At 45.1% G+C, this 14,381-nt stretch overlaps 1 protein-coding gene across 3 annotated transcripts in view; it reads right to left on the reverse strand.

The window, feature by feature from the left end:
* TAOK3 (TAO kinase 3) overlaps nt 1-13,622 on the reverse strand; it is an 85,724-nt gene extending 72,102 nt beyond the window's left edge. For 2 of the 3 annotated variants that reach the window (XM_069871276.1, XM_069871272.1), the window contains exons 1-2: nt 13,478-13,622; nt 12,785-12,851 (exon numbers count right to left, since the gene is read on the reverse strand). The gene's annotated coding sequence lies outside the window, so the exon portion shown is untranslated. The remainder of the gene's footprint in view (nt 1-12,784; nt 12,852-13,477) is intronic. The other variant, XM_069871275.1, reaches the window with a different exon arrangement.
* Between the last annotated feature and the right edge of the window lie 759 nt (nt 13,623-14,381).

Raw genomic sequence — 14,381 nt, forward strand, 5'->3', positions numbered from 1 at the left:
CAGGCTGCTCAAAGCCCCATCCAACTTGGCCTTGAAAAACCTCCAGGGACAGAGTAGCCAAGACTTCCTGGGCAACCTGGGCCAGGGCCTCACCACCCTCACAGGAAAACATTTCTTCCTAATACCTCATCTCAACCTCCCCTCTTTCAGCTGAAAACCATTTCCCCTCATCCTATCCCTGCAATCCCTGATCAAGAGCCCCTCCCCAGCTTTCCTGTAGCTTCTTTCAGTACTGATCTGTAAGGTCTCACCTTTCCTTCCAAGCCCTACTTATACGCTCAGCTATGGATGCACAATTGCAAAAATCAGCAGCAGATACAGACACTTGCGAAATGCATCACACCCAGTCCTGCACTTCTGGAGGTTTAAAAAGACTTGAAGTTTTCATTAATAAAATTAGGGTAAAGAAGTGGTCTATTTTTAGAACATTTTGCTATGAAAAAAATTCTTCAGAACAATAACTGACACCTTCATTTACCAAATATTCTGATTAAAAAGAAAAAGAGATTCACATTCACAACGAGAGAAAGAGATGCTAAAAATAACCGGCCAGCTGCAATTCCCACCTTATGCGGCCAGGCAGAAGTGCTTCGCTCTCCCCCGCCCCGAGCACACGCACACTCACTTCCTTCTTCATTGCAACATCAGAAGTCAAACCTGATGGTAACAAGCCACAAAGTCCTGCCCAGAATTTAAAGCCACGCCCCAGTAATTACATAAAATAAGCTCTTGGCACATGTGGTTCAAAAGAAATCAATTTACTCAACTTCAATTTTGCTTTTAATGCCAAAATATTTTGACTGGTCATATAATAGAAAAGCAATTTTCATTTCTGCGGTTTGCTCCCTCCACCCAGATGTCTTATTAATTTTTGTTTCAAATCTCACTGCAGATCACCAGCGCATTCATCTACCTTGCTGCTACGTCAATACAGGGATCAACCTCCCCGAACATGCAACATTTTAAGGAGAATACAACATTTTAAGTGTGTCTGATCTTCATTATTTTTTGTACATATAACATGAGAATGGAGGATAGCGTTAATGGGCAGTGGGGAAAAAAAAACCCAAAGAACATCTATGATAATGTAAAAATCAATTGTGCAAACATCCTACTCAAAAGGCAGTCCTAGGCATCAGAGTATCAGACAAGAGCGAAGACCTTCCAAAATCCTTGCAAGCTTCCAGTAGAAAGACAGTGTGTTCTCTGAGCTGCCCTCTCTCACAGAAGCAGCACACACAAATCCATGAGCAGGAAATTCCTCTCCATTGCATACAGATTTTCCATTGAGAAGAGACAGAATAAAATCACAGGACAGGTACGATGCCCTGACATCAAGACAACCAATGAAAACCCAGGAGATGGCTCCAGGTGATATTAACCCTGCTCCAGAGGGAATGCGACTTCTTGGGCACAGCAGCCTGGGCAGAGCGGGCCACAGACCCAAACAGGAACCAAAATCTTCCCTATTGCCTGCACATGCAGCTCTGCAGCCACCAGGCAACCAACCACTAAAGTACAAAAAGCCTGCTTTAAAATACCCTATTTTTTAACAAACAAGACAAACCAGCCCCTAAATTCCTTCTAGCTGCTTGCCCCCAAGCAGGACAGAGCGCCGGTGACTGGAAGGACAGACATCTGTTTCCTTAGGACAACCAGAGCTCTGCAACAGTTTTCTTAACTCAGCCCTCAGCTGGGGGAGGTCGATGACGCCCTACATCCCTCTTCCACTAATAGCAGCAGCAAACACTTGCGGTTCTGTGATGTTAGCAGTCTGACTAGGAAGTTCCTTCTGCCAGGCACCCAAGATGAGAGTGATTACTCTTCATGTACACAATCTTACCATCTCCTACACAGCTTTCTAGATGCAGGAATACAAAAGCATGGGATACAGAGGGAGTTCCAGCCAGACACTCAGCGTTCAGCTCAACATTGAAGGGGTTCTTAATTTATGAACAATGCCACAAATTAAGCTGTCCTTTTCCTTTAAGACAACTGGGAAGGTAGAGATCATAAACACGAAAGCTCTTCTACTTCCTCTCCATGCACCCTTGAGACTCTTACCCACATCTTCACTGACAGCAGCTGAAAATGCTCTTTGGATGGGGAGTCCGTGCTGCCAGAACCCTTCAATGGAAGCATTTTACCCTTTACACACTCACCTGTGCTGTGCTGCTTACCTAAACTAGAGGTCTTCCTAAAGAAAAAAGCAAACGAACAGAAAATTTTCTGATTTGTATCAATGAAACAGAGTTTATTTGAAGAAAATTAAGATGTATTGGCACATCCTTTCCTAATCTTCGGCTCTCGGTTACATACTGCAAGTATTTCTCATGCTTCATAAACACAGAGGACTTAAGAAATAATTTTTTGCTTTCCCATTATTCCCGTCACAAGGTGCCAGGAACTGACGTTTTAAACAGCCACCGTATACCTGAGTATGAAATAAAACTTCGTGCTTGGCAGCACCTGTTTGCTTATGCATCATCATCTTCCAGGCAACATTCTCGGTGCCGACAAGGCCAGCGTGCTCCTTGAGGTGTTCCCCACTTCTTGAGGCACAGATACTTTTTTACATATGCTATAAACCCCTGAACAACTAACATACAGCAAAATAAGTCAGTCTTTCAAAGAAGCCCCTCCTCGTTTATATCACCTATCTGAACATAACCCCCCTTTCTTAAAAAAATGCAGCACTTACAAAGCACTGAATATAAATATAAAGCACTGAATTTGGGTTTCCTAAAAAAGCGCTTCATAAATAAGGTAAAACATGGTGAAAGGAGGGCGTGTTAATTCTGATTCAAGTATTCTCCTGCAGTTCGCAGCCCAAGACCACACAAATGCTGCCAAACCTAGTTAATGCACAAGAAACAGAAAGTGAAACTCGAGTATTTAATCATTAACTTAAACTCAACAGTGATATGGGGGATTGTTTGATATATTTTTTTTCCCAATATGTTTATTTTGCAGCTCTATCTCACTCCGGTAGCACAAACGCTTGTGCCAACACTCCTTGGTGGGAGAGAGGAAAGACTAGAGTAAGAGCTGGGTTTAGTTCAGTAGTAACATCAGCTTAGAATTCATGTAAATTTACAGACTCGTGACATAAAACTCACAACCAATTTCCTGTTCCCAACCCCCTGATCCCTACCTCCTCAAGCCCTGTGTTTCAACAGCAATCAGTTTGTATTTTTCTCTCAGTCAATACACTGCAAATCTGCTAAGACACAGAAAACATCCTACATATATAATCACAAAGAGATGAAACTCCAAAAAAACAAATAAAAAATGTTTGGATTTAGACCTCGGCTGTCAAGGCAGTATCTTGACTTACACATATGTGAGTGTGGCACTGCTGAATTTTAAGGACTTTATTAAGTTTAATAAGACATCATTGCTAAAGACTGACAAGATTATTTTATTTTGGAGAAAATCTGATATTTAGTCCTTCAAAAAAAGGGGGGTTCTCCTTTTCTTGCTTATTTGCCTATTATAATGATGGCCAGAAGGGATAAAATTCTGGCAGATACTTTATAAACACGCTATCAAATGAATTTTTGGAAACTACAACATAAACATTCACAAAAATAGTTTCACAGGCTGTCAAAACACACCCTGGGCTTAGAATTATAGAATCATAGAATAGTTAGGGTTGGGAGGGACCTTAAAGATCATCTAGTTCCAAGCCCCCTGCCATGAGCAGGGACATCCCACTAGATCAGGCTGCCCAAGGCACCATCCAACCCGGCCTTGAACACCTCCAGGGATGGGGCAGCCACAAGTTATCTTGGAAATTGGTTCCAGGGCCTCACCACTCCGTGGTGAAGAAATTCTTCCTAATGTCTAGTCTAAATCTGCCCTTCTCCAGTTTATATCCATTCCCCCTTGTCCTATCACCACAAGCCTTTACGAATAGTCCCTCTCCAGCTTTTTTGTAGCCCCTTCAGGTACTGGGAGGTCGCTATAAGATCTCCTTGGAGCCTTCTCCTCTCCAGGCTGAGCAAGCCCAATTCTCTCAGTCTGTCCTCATATGGAAGGTGCTCCAGCCCTCGGATCATCCTTGTAGCCTCCTCTGGACCTGTTCCAACAGCTCCATCTCCTTCTCATGTTGAGGATTCCAGAACTGGACACAGTATTCCAGATGAAGTCTCGCAAGAGAGGAAAAGAGAGGCAGAATCACTTCCCGCAACCTGCTGGCCACGCTTCTCTTGATGCAGCCCAGGATACGGTTGGCCTTCCAGGCTGTGAGTGCACACTGCCAGCTCATGTTGAGCTTCTCACTGACCAGCACTCCCAAGTCCTTCTCCTCAGAGCAGCTCTCAATCACGTCATGCCCCGCTGTGTAGCAAAAATGGGGATTGCCCTGACCCAGGTGCAGGACTTTGCACTTGGCCCTGTCGAACCTCATGAGGTTCTCCCAGCCCCACTTCTCCGGCTTGTCCAGGTCCCTCTGGATAACATCCCACCCTTCCAGTGGGGCAACTACACCTCTCTGCTTGGTATCATCTGCAAACTGGCTGAGGGTGCACTCAATCTCGCTGTCAATATCATTGATAAAGAAATTAAACAGCACCGGAGCTTGAAGACTGCCAAATCTTAAAAGGCTTTTAATATTTTGTTTACACCTTGTAACACTAAGTGCTAAAATTTCTGTTGCCTAATACTTCTTTTTTTATGTTTTGTTCAATTTGCAAAGTGAAAACATGGGAGATTAAAAGAGTTAGGCAGATACACAGGAAAAATTCAGCTGAATATATAGCATTTCTTCCAGCAAGAAGGTGCTAAGGGCTCAGTAGTGGCAGAATAAGTAATCATCATGATGTTAAACTGCCGAAATTCACTTAGGCTACAGCATGACCTGCATGCAAAACCAGCCGTGAAATAGAAACGAAGCGCTCAAGGCGGACTCAAACATTAATGCATATGCTCCAGTTCTACTCCAGATCGCTGCAGCGCTCCAGTGCTGCACAGCCTTTATCTGCCCTGGGTAATTGAAGGTGAAGCCGGGAACTGCTCCTATCATAGTTTCAGCTATTAGGACTCCTTAATGAATGGTCTAACAATAACCCAGGCTTAACCAGTTCTCTCATTGCGAGGGCCTTAGCCATAATAAGCCCCCTTGAACATTCCTATGGTGTTTTCCAAAGATCTCACAGCGTGAGGCTACTAACTGTGCTCTCAGAGCCTTGTGAGGCTGGGATTAGTCACCTATTTTTTTCTCCATTTAAATACAGATAAAAAACCGAGGCGGAAAGCTAGAAAACGACTTCCCTGTGGATACACAGCTGACTAGTGGCACACAGAATCCAGATCTTCCAGATTCCAGCCCTGTCATCAGCCAAAAGGCCATCATTATGAAGGAAGAAATTAGTCTGGTCTTATGAACAGCATTTGAATATAAGCCTTCCTAAAATATTTGCAAGGAGTTGACCTTAAACACTAGCAGAGCTGCAGTGGTAGCCTGAGGCTCCAGTCACCAGCTCACATGTCAGTACACCGGGCTTCTTGTCCCTCCGCCTCTCAGGATGTCCCTAGAGCCTGGATCCAACACAAGGTACGTAACAGGTCAGGCCACAATCTCAGCTGACCACCTCTCACTGCTTTGGGCTCAGCATATCAAGAAACAGTAAGACTGCTCAAAAATATAAACAAAGTTGTTCTAAAATACTAAGGCAGCCAGGAAAAAGAAAATAAACAAGCCTTAGTCAGTAACTTTCTGCTCCTTTACTATAAGGCACTAAATGGTCATGGTCAGACGGGCAGAAATTGCTTTGTAACACAGAGCTGGAACCTAAAACACAGAACAGGTCCCCAAAACAACTGAAATTTGGAGCACTTGTCCAAGTTAATATTCAGCCAGCCTTTAGGATCTGAACAGCTCCTATTGTGTATCATACATTTACTTGCAATTTCTGCCACTCTAAATGTGTAGGTCAGGTATGTCTTATGCCATGTCCATGTGGTGAACATACAAAGAACAAGGTCCTCTTCTGGATTACAGCTTCCAACACCTGCAGCAGGTCTAATTCCTAGACTACATTTCCTGCAGCAAAATAACTAAGCCCAATACTGACTTCTGAACAAAAAAGCCTCTCATGTTTGCCTCAGAGTGCAACTTCATTTGAAATTATATACTTTCTGGCAAGGCACCCCTAGAACACACAGTTGAAAACTGCAAAAGCAGAGTTAAAATAAACAAAGTAAAGATAAGAATTTGTGTAGTAAGAAGTAATGCCAGTAGTCACTCACTCACTTTGACTTTAGATACCTGCACTACCACCCCTCTCTCACCTGAGCCACCACCAAGTGCTGAACACAACCATAACAGGAGCTTTTCCTCTACAGGAAGAGCTGGAGAAGGAAAGCTTGTTCTCTTCCGTGGGAATCCTCCACAGAGGAGAGACACCATGCAGAAATGTACACGAGCAATTTTGAGAAGCAACTGCCTGAGTGGAACAAGTCAGAATGATTTTTATTTCTGCTCTTTACTCCAGGAGCCAGATATGATTACAGCCAGGAGAGCCATAAAATCCTCCTATTTTTGGCTGTCTGGGCCCCAAATGAATATAAGATTCCTGCCTATGTTCCCAAATGAACATAAGGCTCCTGACTACGAGCCTCTAATGCGTCAGCTAAAGGTTCTCATCTCTTGATGCAAAAGCAGCAGTGGAGTGAAAATTCCCTTCGCTGTCCCCAGGATGACAAAGCGCATGGCATTAGTATGCATTAAAGCACCGCCTGACTGTGGCAAAGCGGATGAGACCTGACTCTTAACAGAGACTGTTTCCATCCCAGCTCACATTTAGGTCTCAATTATCTTATCTGCTCTGCCACTTGCATACTTTACAGATAAGAAATGTTTTTCCTCTCTTTTGAAAGAGGCTTAGAGTTAAAACTGAAACCACGACCAATGTTAAGATTAAAAATGTTATAAATTAAAGCACATTTGAGGCTAATACTTAGTTTAAAATATCCTATGTGCAGGTCAGAACTAGGAACTGGAGCTAATTGACATTCTCGGTCAGTTTTAACAAGAGTAGTACATTCTGCAAGAGGAAAAGGAGTAGTTTCTTGACTTCAGTTTACTCACACACTTTAGGTCAATGATCAGTTCATCTGAAGTTGAGAAATTGCTTAAGAGCTGGGAGGGGAAAAAAGCCTGTTTTCCTTTTCCAAATCTATGACTAAGAATGAGGCAAGCGAAGGGAGGATCTAAGATCCTGAAGGCGATGGCAGCAAGAGGTCATTAGTTAATTCCCTCAACGAGAGATACTACTTCCTTTTATTAAATAACATCAGTTTTAATGATGTAAAGTTTTTTGGTTTTTTTTTCCCTTTTTTCCCCCTTAAGGACATGGCATACTTAAACTTTATTTGAACCAGCCAAAATAAGCAGAAACACATAAGAAACCCTGAGCTGTCAGGCAGATTGTCATAAACCAAGTAACAAGTAAATAAGACTCATCTGGTTTTAACGCAAAACATTCGGAAAGTTGTGAGAGCAGCTATATTCTTTCTTACAGATACTCTGTTCCTTTGACCTAGCAAAAGCAGTGCTGAATTTGGCCGAAAGTCCATTCTAACCAGAACTTGAATGTGTACAAATAAATTGAGTCATTTTTCATTAGAAAAACAGACAAATGCAAACACCAGTCTAAGGTTTAAATGAAAGTTCCTGCTTATTGCTTAAATCACTCTTGAAAAAGCTTAATCAATGTACTCTTAGAACCAATTATTACCTCCATTCCTACAGCACCTGTGACCTTTGGTTATACTGCAGCAAGACCTGTGAAGCCACAGCAGAAGAGATGTCTGCTCTAAAGAGATTACAATCACCTCAGAGAAGAATGGTTAAGGAAGGCAGGAGAGCACAAGGAAACAGATGACTGAATTTACGCACTCTGTAACTGCACTTCAGCACTTTCCCCTGTGCGCAAGAAGGGCCAAGGTGTAACTTTCTTCCTCCACCCACCTTGCCAAAAACACCCTCTGGGAGTCACGCAGAGACAGAAAACCCCAACACACAGCAGGAAGATGTTTTGGGCAAGTAAGACTGAAAGAAAAAGAAAACAATGTATTTACACATTCTTAGTGCCTCTGCTTCCCATACGAGACGGAAAGGACTCCAGTTTTTAAGCTGTCATCCCACAGAGTGAGCCTGAACCACAGAGAGGTAAACACCTGCCTTGGTGGCTAAAGGCTGGGTGAGCTGTCAGGGCGAGCTGCCAGGCAATGCATGCACAGCTGCGTCAGCCAGCCTTTGGAAAGAAATCCCATCCCCTTCAGTGAAACATCCAGCGAGTTCATACATTCACTCCACGCCACTTTTGAAGGAACGCTGTTTTGATTTAAAGGAATTCTTTGAAACCTTACCACTACAACACAGAGGTGCATCCAATACAACCCAGCAGCCAGAGCTGTTTACAAAGCTTTCTGCTCAGCGTTAGACTAAAAATCCAAACTCTTCTTGCTGTGTAATAAACCAGTGCTCGGCGTTTAACAATTTTCAGCAGTACCATATGCTACGCATTCCCATATGTTCCATTACAAGGAAGAAAAACATCATCTCAACATGAATCATCGGTGACTATATTCTTGTAAATCTGGCTTAAACACTTGCAATGTTCAAGGGCAACCCTAAATAAATCTGCTCAATCTTATGCCAGATTCTGTGCAATGGAATCACAGACTGCTTGTTTAAAATTAAAGAAAACCAAAAGCGCGTTAATGAAGGAAGTGAGCGTACCACTTACATCTATCCAGAAGCAGACTCACCAAGCACAGAATTTGGCACACGTGCATCAATTCCAATCTAATAAAGACATCCTGCTCATAAAAGGATGATAGGGTCTGGTAGTCATTGCACCTTTCATCCTAAGCTGCTTACCCTACGCAAAATGCACGCACTACATGCAAGATTCATTCCCCCCAGTGCTGAAAAGCAGTTACTCAGGAACAGAACACCTGTCCCGTTCTGCATCCCAGCAACTCTAGAGAGCAGCTTGTGGGAAAAAACAACAAACCAACCCCAAAACAAGCCCCATTTCAGACTACAGGGAGATGTAGTAGGCAGTATGCAGTTTCCTAGATGGGACTTTATCCAGACTTTAGTGTTAACATCTCTGCTCTTAATGTGAGAACTTCTGAGGTGAAGTACAAGCAGCTGTCCTCTCTCTCCCCAGAGACAGTGTAACATGGTACGAGTGCTGCCTGTACCATACCAAAGTCACCGAGGCCTGAGAACACAACACACCAAGTTTTTTTTCCCTTCTTTTGAGGGATTACCTGGCCTTTCAGGTAATCCAGTATTTTAATTGGTGACACCAGGAGGAGGTGCAAATGAGAGGAAGCACCACTCCAAAACTTGAAAGACAACCAGGCAAAGATCAGTTGACCCAAACGAGCTATATTCTCTAGCTGTGCCCAGCTAACCCCCATATCCACCCATGGCTAATTACACTTACGTTCAGAAGGACGGACTGAAATTAATATGTCAAACAAACTGTGAGTGTCCCTGTTTGAAAGTCTTTGGGAGCTAAGCAGGAAGGCATGCAACCGCATGTTCCCACATAACTATTGGTTTCATTAAATTTGAAATAAACCAGAGTCCATTTTGACCTAATATTCAGGGTGGGGAAAAAACAGTAATTACATCAACATCAAGCTATTACCTGTTCAAGGGCATAAGTGCTTACTTCATTAACAACTCAGACAAACTTGTTTTGTAAGCTCCCTATATTAAATTTGAAATTTCCCTGCCCTTACAAATTAAACTAACAATTTCTTACACAAAGGGAAAGTCCTGCAAGACAACACAAACACAAGGATGAGTAAATAAACAAGAAAACTTTCAAACTGCTCAAATTCTTCTGTTCTTTGCCATCCTCAATAAGAACAAGCTCACCCAAGCCACCTAGACAACCCAATTTCAAAAATCTCTCTGAATTCACTTACATGACCTCTTTTAGAAAATGAAATGCTAGCAGTACTCCAGGCTTCTTCAATCTGAGAGCAAAACCTACCGATCTTTACAAATACACATTTCCAACAGGAAGTAACATCTAAATACTCAGAATATAGTTTGACAGAATAAAGACAACACACCATGTTAGAAGCATTGCTTTTTAACACAGTGAAATGGGACTTGATAAAGATTGAACAGGAATTGCCACAATATCATAAATACCTAGGAGGGCACTTAGATTTCCAACATCCTTCAGTAGCACAGGAGACAGATGACCACACCCAATTAATTTGCCTTAATTTCTATTTCAACTTTCCTCCTCATTAATTAGGAGCTGAGGTTCACATAGATTATAGTTCCGAGCATGTAATACTAGTGATGATTTCAAGTGGTGCACGCTACGACCATGCTCTGTGTGCTGCAATACAGCCAGCAGGTCAAAATGAAAAGTCAGAACATGTGCTACCTATGCAAAAACAGGAAGACAGATTTCCTTCTTTTTACTCAAACTATCTAAGGAACCCTAGATTTATTCATTTGATGCTTTCTAAAATATCTTTCACTTGATACACTGAAACAAACCTACCACTATGATTTCAGAGAGTGATAACAAGCTGCTGTCCGGAAAGCTCACTGAGCTACCCTTGAAAAAACAAATGAACAAGCAGGCACAATGCAATTGCATAATGTTTATTACACAGCACTATGCCAAAGGCAATCAAATCATTCCGGTTTAATCAATGGCCTTCAAATAAGGAAGTAGTTTGAAAATAGTAAGTATAAAATAAACCACTCTTTTGGGTTTACTGGTTAGATTTTTCTCCCTGTTGGGTAAAAGTACATCTAATAAAAACACCTGGGCCTGTGCTGAAATACACTTTTGTACAAGTTTACTTCTTGAACACTTTTGATACCATTGTTGCACTTCCATTCAAATTCAAGTTTGCTGTAAATGCTGCAACTGAGCCATAGAGAGGTTCTATGAAAAGAATCTGAACTCTCTCTTAGAAGAGCTGTTTCCTATTCAAAAGCATTAAGCTCAGATGCTAACATTGTTTTTCCCCAGTAAAATCAACATATAAATACAATTGAAAGTATTTAATGAACACCTCCTCTCCTGCCATTTCCCATAACCTGAACACTGAAGCATTTCCCAAGGCTACCAAACAACCTGGAACAAAAACCTGTAAATGGAGAAAACTACCAGCCTGTGTTTCTGCTCCAAACTCACCGACCCCACCCTTTGCACAGCAAACTTCCCTGCCACTGCTGTCCTTCTGCTCCCTGGCCACAGGGCTTCCTGAACTCCCATGTCAGCCCTGCTAACTCCAGGCCAGTGAGACACAAACAGAGGTTTCTCTTACAGAGAAGAGAGCTGAGAAGGGACAGAGCCCAGTTCTGTTGAAAGACGACCTCATCCTGCAGTGTATGATGAGAAATAAAGTCAGCAGCAAAAGCCAGTCAATACAAGATCCATATTTGGAGTGCACATATGTAGAAATATCTCGTCTTTAAAAGTTTTGATTTGCAAAGAGCCTTTCTAACTGATAATTAATGAAGGTAAAGTGAATGGGAAGTACATGCAAGAATCACTATGAGTAATACATAGACAAATCAGTTTGCAATCTGAAAACCCTCATGTTGGGGAGGGAAGATGGAAACAACTGAGCTCAACTTTTCCTCAAATCAGATGCCAAAGGAAGTTATATGATGAGTTATAGGGTAAATAAGAAATCTTGATTTGACAAAACTTGAAAAAATGATACACTGACGCAGATATGAACAGTTTGAAGCCTCACTGTAAACGCACAAAATAACCAAGCTGTCAGACATTTGTATAAAATTCAGTGTTAAGAGAGCTTGTGAGCAGGTATTTGCATTTAAAACAGTCCTAATATTGTTACATTGCTCCCTGAGAACTCAGAACTAGATAGCTGCCAGAAGTAACAGAGTTTTAAAGGAATAAACGGAGAGGAACAAGCATGGTGAGCTGTTCCTCTCCACAAGCAACCCGTTATCAACCTAGAAATACCAACAAATGAACTCTAGTAAATCTGGTACAAAATAGACTGAACGAATGACCACAAGCAAAACAAGCCTCATCACTCCAAGCTCTATAGCATTTTAAACATTTGTTGAAAACATTTGCTGAAAACATGTAAGCAGACTTTGGAGAAGAAATTAGAGCCCACTTACCCTCATCCAAACACAAGCACTGTAAATTGCGGTCGACAGCGTTCTACCTGTCCTGCGCTCTTCCCCAGTTAACTTTTAATCACACTGTGTGCTGCAGAAGAGCTTCTGCAGGAGAGGTGAGGAGCATCCCCCATCAATCCACAATACCAAACTGCTATCCCGTGAGGTAGGCAATGTGATTTGAAATCCTTTTGGTCAGAAAGCAGAGCTGAGCACAGCTCTCCCATGGCCTGGGTACGTCCTCCTGCGAGGAGGCTCCAGCACGCAGAGAGGCCACACCAGCATCGCCTGTTTGGCTGTTTTTAAACAAACACAGCAGCTGCCACCAGACCGTGCACAGAGCCCGAGCACTCCCCACACCTACCCGATCAGCATTCGGCTGCTGGAGCGTAGCTCCGAGGAGAACGCCCTGGCTGCGGAGAGCAAACCCAGCACCGAGCTGCTCAGTGCTGCCCAGAGTAAGTGACCAGGGAAAACCTGGGAGCTGCCACGGCTACTCAGTGGCTACTAAAGTATCACAGTCATAGAATTAGGGAATTAACACTGCTTATGCTCAGGGAGGAGGGGAAGACAAGACACAAGGAGATATATCTATAAAACAAAATTCTAAGGGCTTCGTACTTGCCTAGTGTCCTCCTTCGTTCTCCTTCCCACGCAAGTATGAGCACTGCTAGATGACATTCAGCACCTACAGCAAATCATTTCTTGATGTCATTAAAAGGACAGATACATCTGCTAAACCCAGACCTACGCAGTTACTCCTGACACACTTTTCAAAAAGCTGACAGCAACCGAGCTCCCCTTTTCGCTTCGATTTCACCAGGCCAACACCAACGCCGCTCAAATCGCTCGCTCACAACCAGATCCGAGGGGTAACCTTTGTGGACAAACACCGTTTATCTGAGTTGAGCCTCTAGCTTGCAGCTGAAGGACACGCAGCTGCTTTCCCTCCTCTCTCTACACCCCCTCACCCCCACAGAGGCATCGCCTCCTGCGCACAGGTTCCCGTGCGGTGCCTCAGCTGCTGTCCTGGAGCTCCAACTTCCCACGGGGAGAAAAGTCGGGTCAGCTCCATAAAAACACCAGCAGGTGGGAAGCTGCTCCCCCTTCCCTCGCCCTCCAGTCCCCAAGCCTCCCTCTCCCCCGTCCCCTACTCTCCCCAAGCCCTCACACACACTCACCCCCATCCCCTGCCTCTCCCCTTCCCGGCACCGAGAGCCCCTGCCCGCCAGAGCAACCAAAAAGTGCTTTTTTCGCCCCAGACCCGCCGCTACCGGGGTCGGGACCCGCCTGTCAGAGGCGGCAGCCGCCCACCTGGTGCCGGCCGGCGGCAGCGGGCCACGTCTGCGGCGCCCGGGAGGGAAGGAGGGAGGGGAGCGGGGCAGGAGGCGCCCGCCAGCCCGGCCCGGCCCCGCCGCTTCCTGCCACGGCCCCGCCGCCCGCGCTGCGGCTGCCCCGCCAGGCGCGGCCAATCGCTCGGTGATCGGCTCCACGGCCTGCCCGCCGCGGCCGCCGGGGAGGCGGAGGGGGGTGCGGGGGGGGGGGGGGGGAAGGGGGGCTAGTGAGGGTGGGGGTGGTGGGGTGCGGGGCATCGGCGCTCGGCTGCCCAGCCTAAAAGGTTCAGGCCTGGTAGCAGAGCGCTGGCGCCTCATCGATCGCGCCGCCTGCAGCATCGGTGCTTGATTCAGATGCCTGCGCGGTCCCGACGGGAGGGGAGGAAGCGGGGCTGGGGGAGCCGTTACCGGGGGAGGGGGGGGAAACGGGGTTATAGCGGGCTCAGGGGGCGGATCAGGGCCCATAGCGGGCTCAGGGTGGAAGGGGACGTATCAGAGGCCGTAGTGGGTTCAGGAGTGCAAGGGGATGGGTCTGGACCTGTAGCCGGCTCAGGTGTGCAAGGGGATGGGATCGGGGCCCCTAGCGGGCCCATAGTGGGCTCAGGGTGTGAGGGGATGAGGGATCAGGGCCCGTGACGGGCTCAGGAGTGCAACAGGATGGATCGGGCTCATACTGAGCTCAGGGTGCGAGGGGATGAGGGATCAGGGCCTGTGACAGGCTCAGGAGTGCAGCAGGATGGATCGGGCTCATACTGAACTCAGGGTGCGAGGGGATGGGATCGGGGCCATGGCCGGCTCAGGGGTGCAAGGGGATAGATTAGGGCCCAGAGTGGGCTCAGGGTGTTAGGGGTTGGGATTGGAGCCCATAGTGGACTCAGAGTGCG

The sequence above is a fragment of the Phaenicophaeus curvirostris genome, chromosome 17, assembly GCF_032191515.1.
Source record: "Phaenicophaeus curvirostris isolate KB17595 chromosome 17, BPBGC_Pcur_1.0, whole genome shotgun sequence".
In the NCBI taxonomy this organism is placed as follows: Eukaryota; Metazoa; Chordata; class Aves; order Cuculiformes; family Cuculidae; genus Phaenicophaeus; species Phaenicophaeus curvirostris.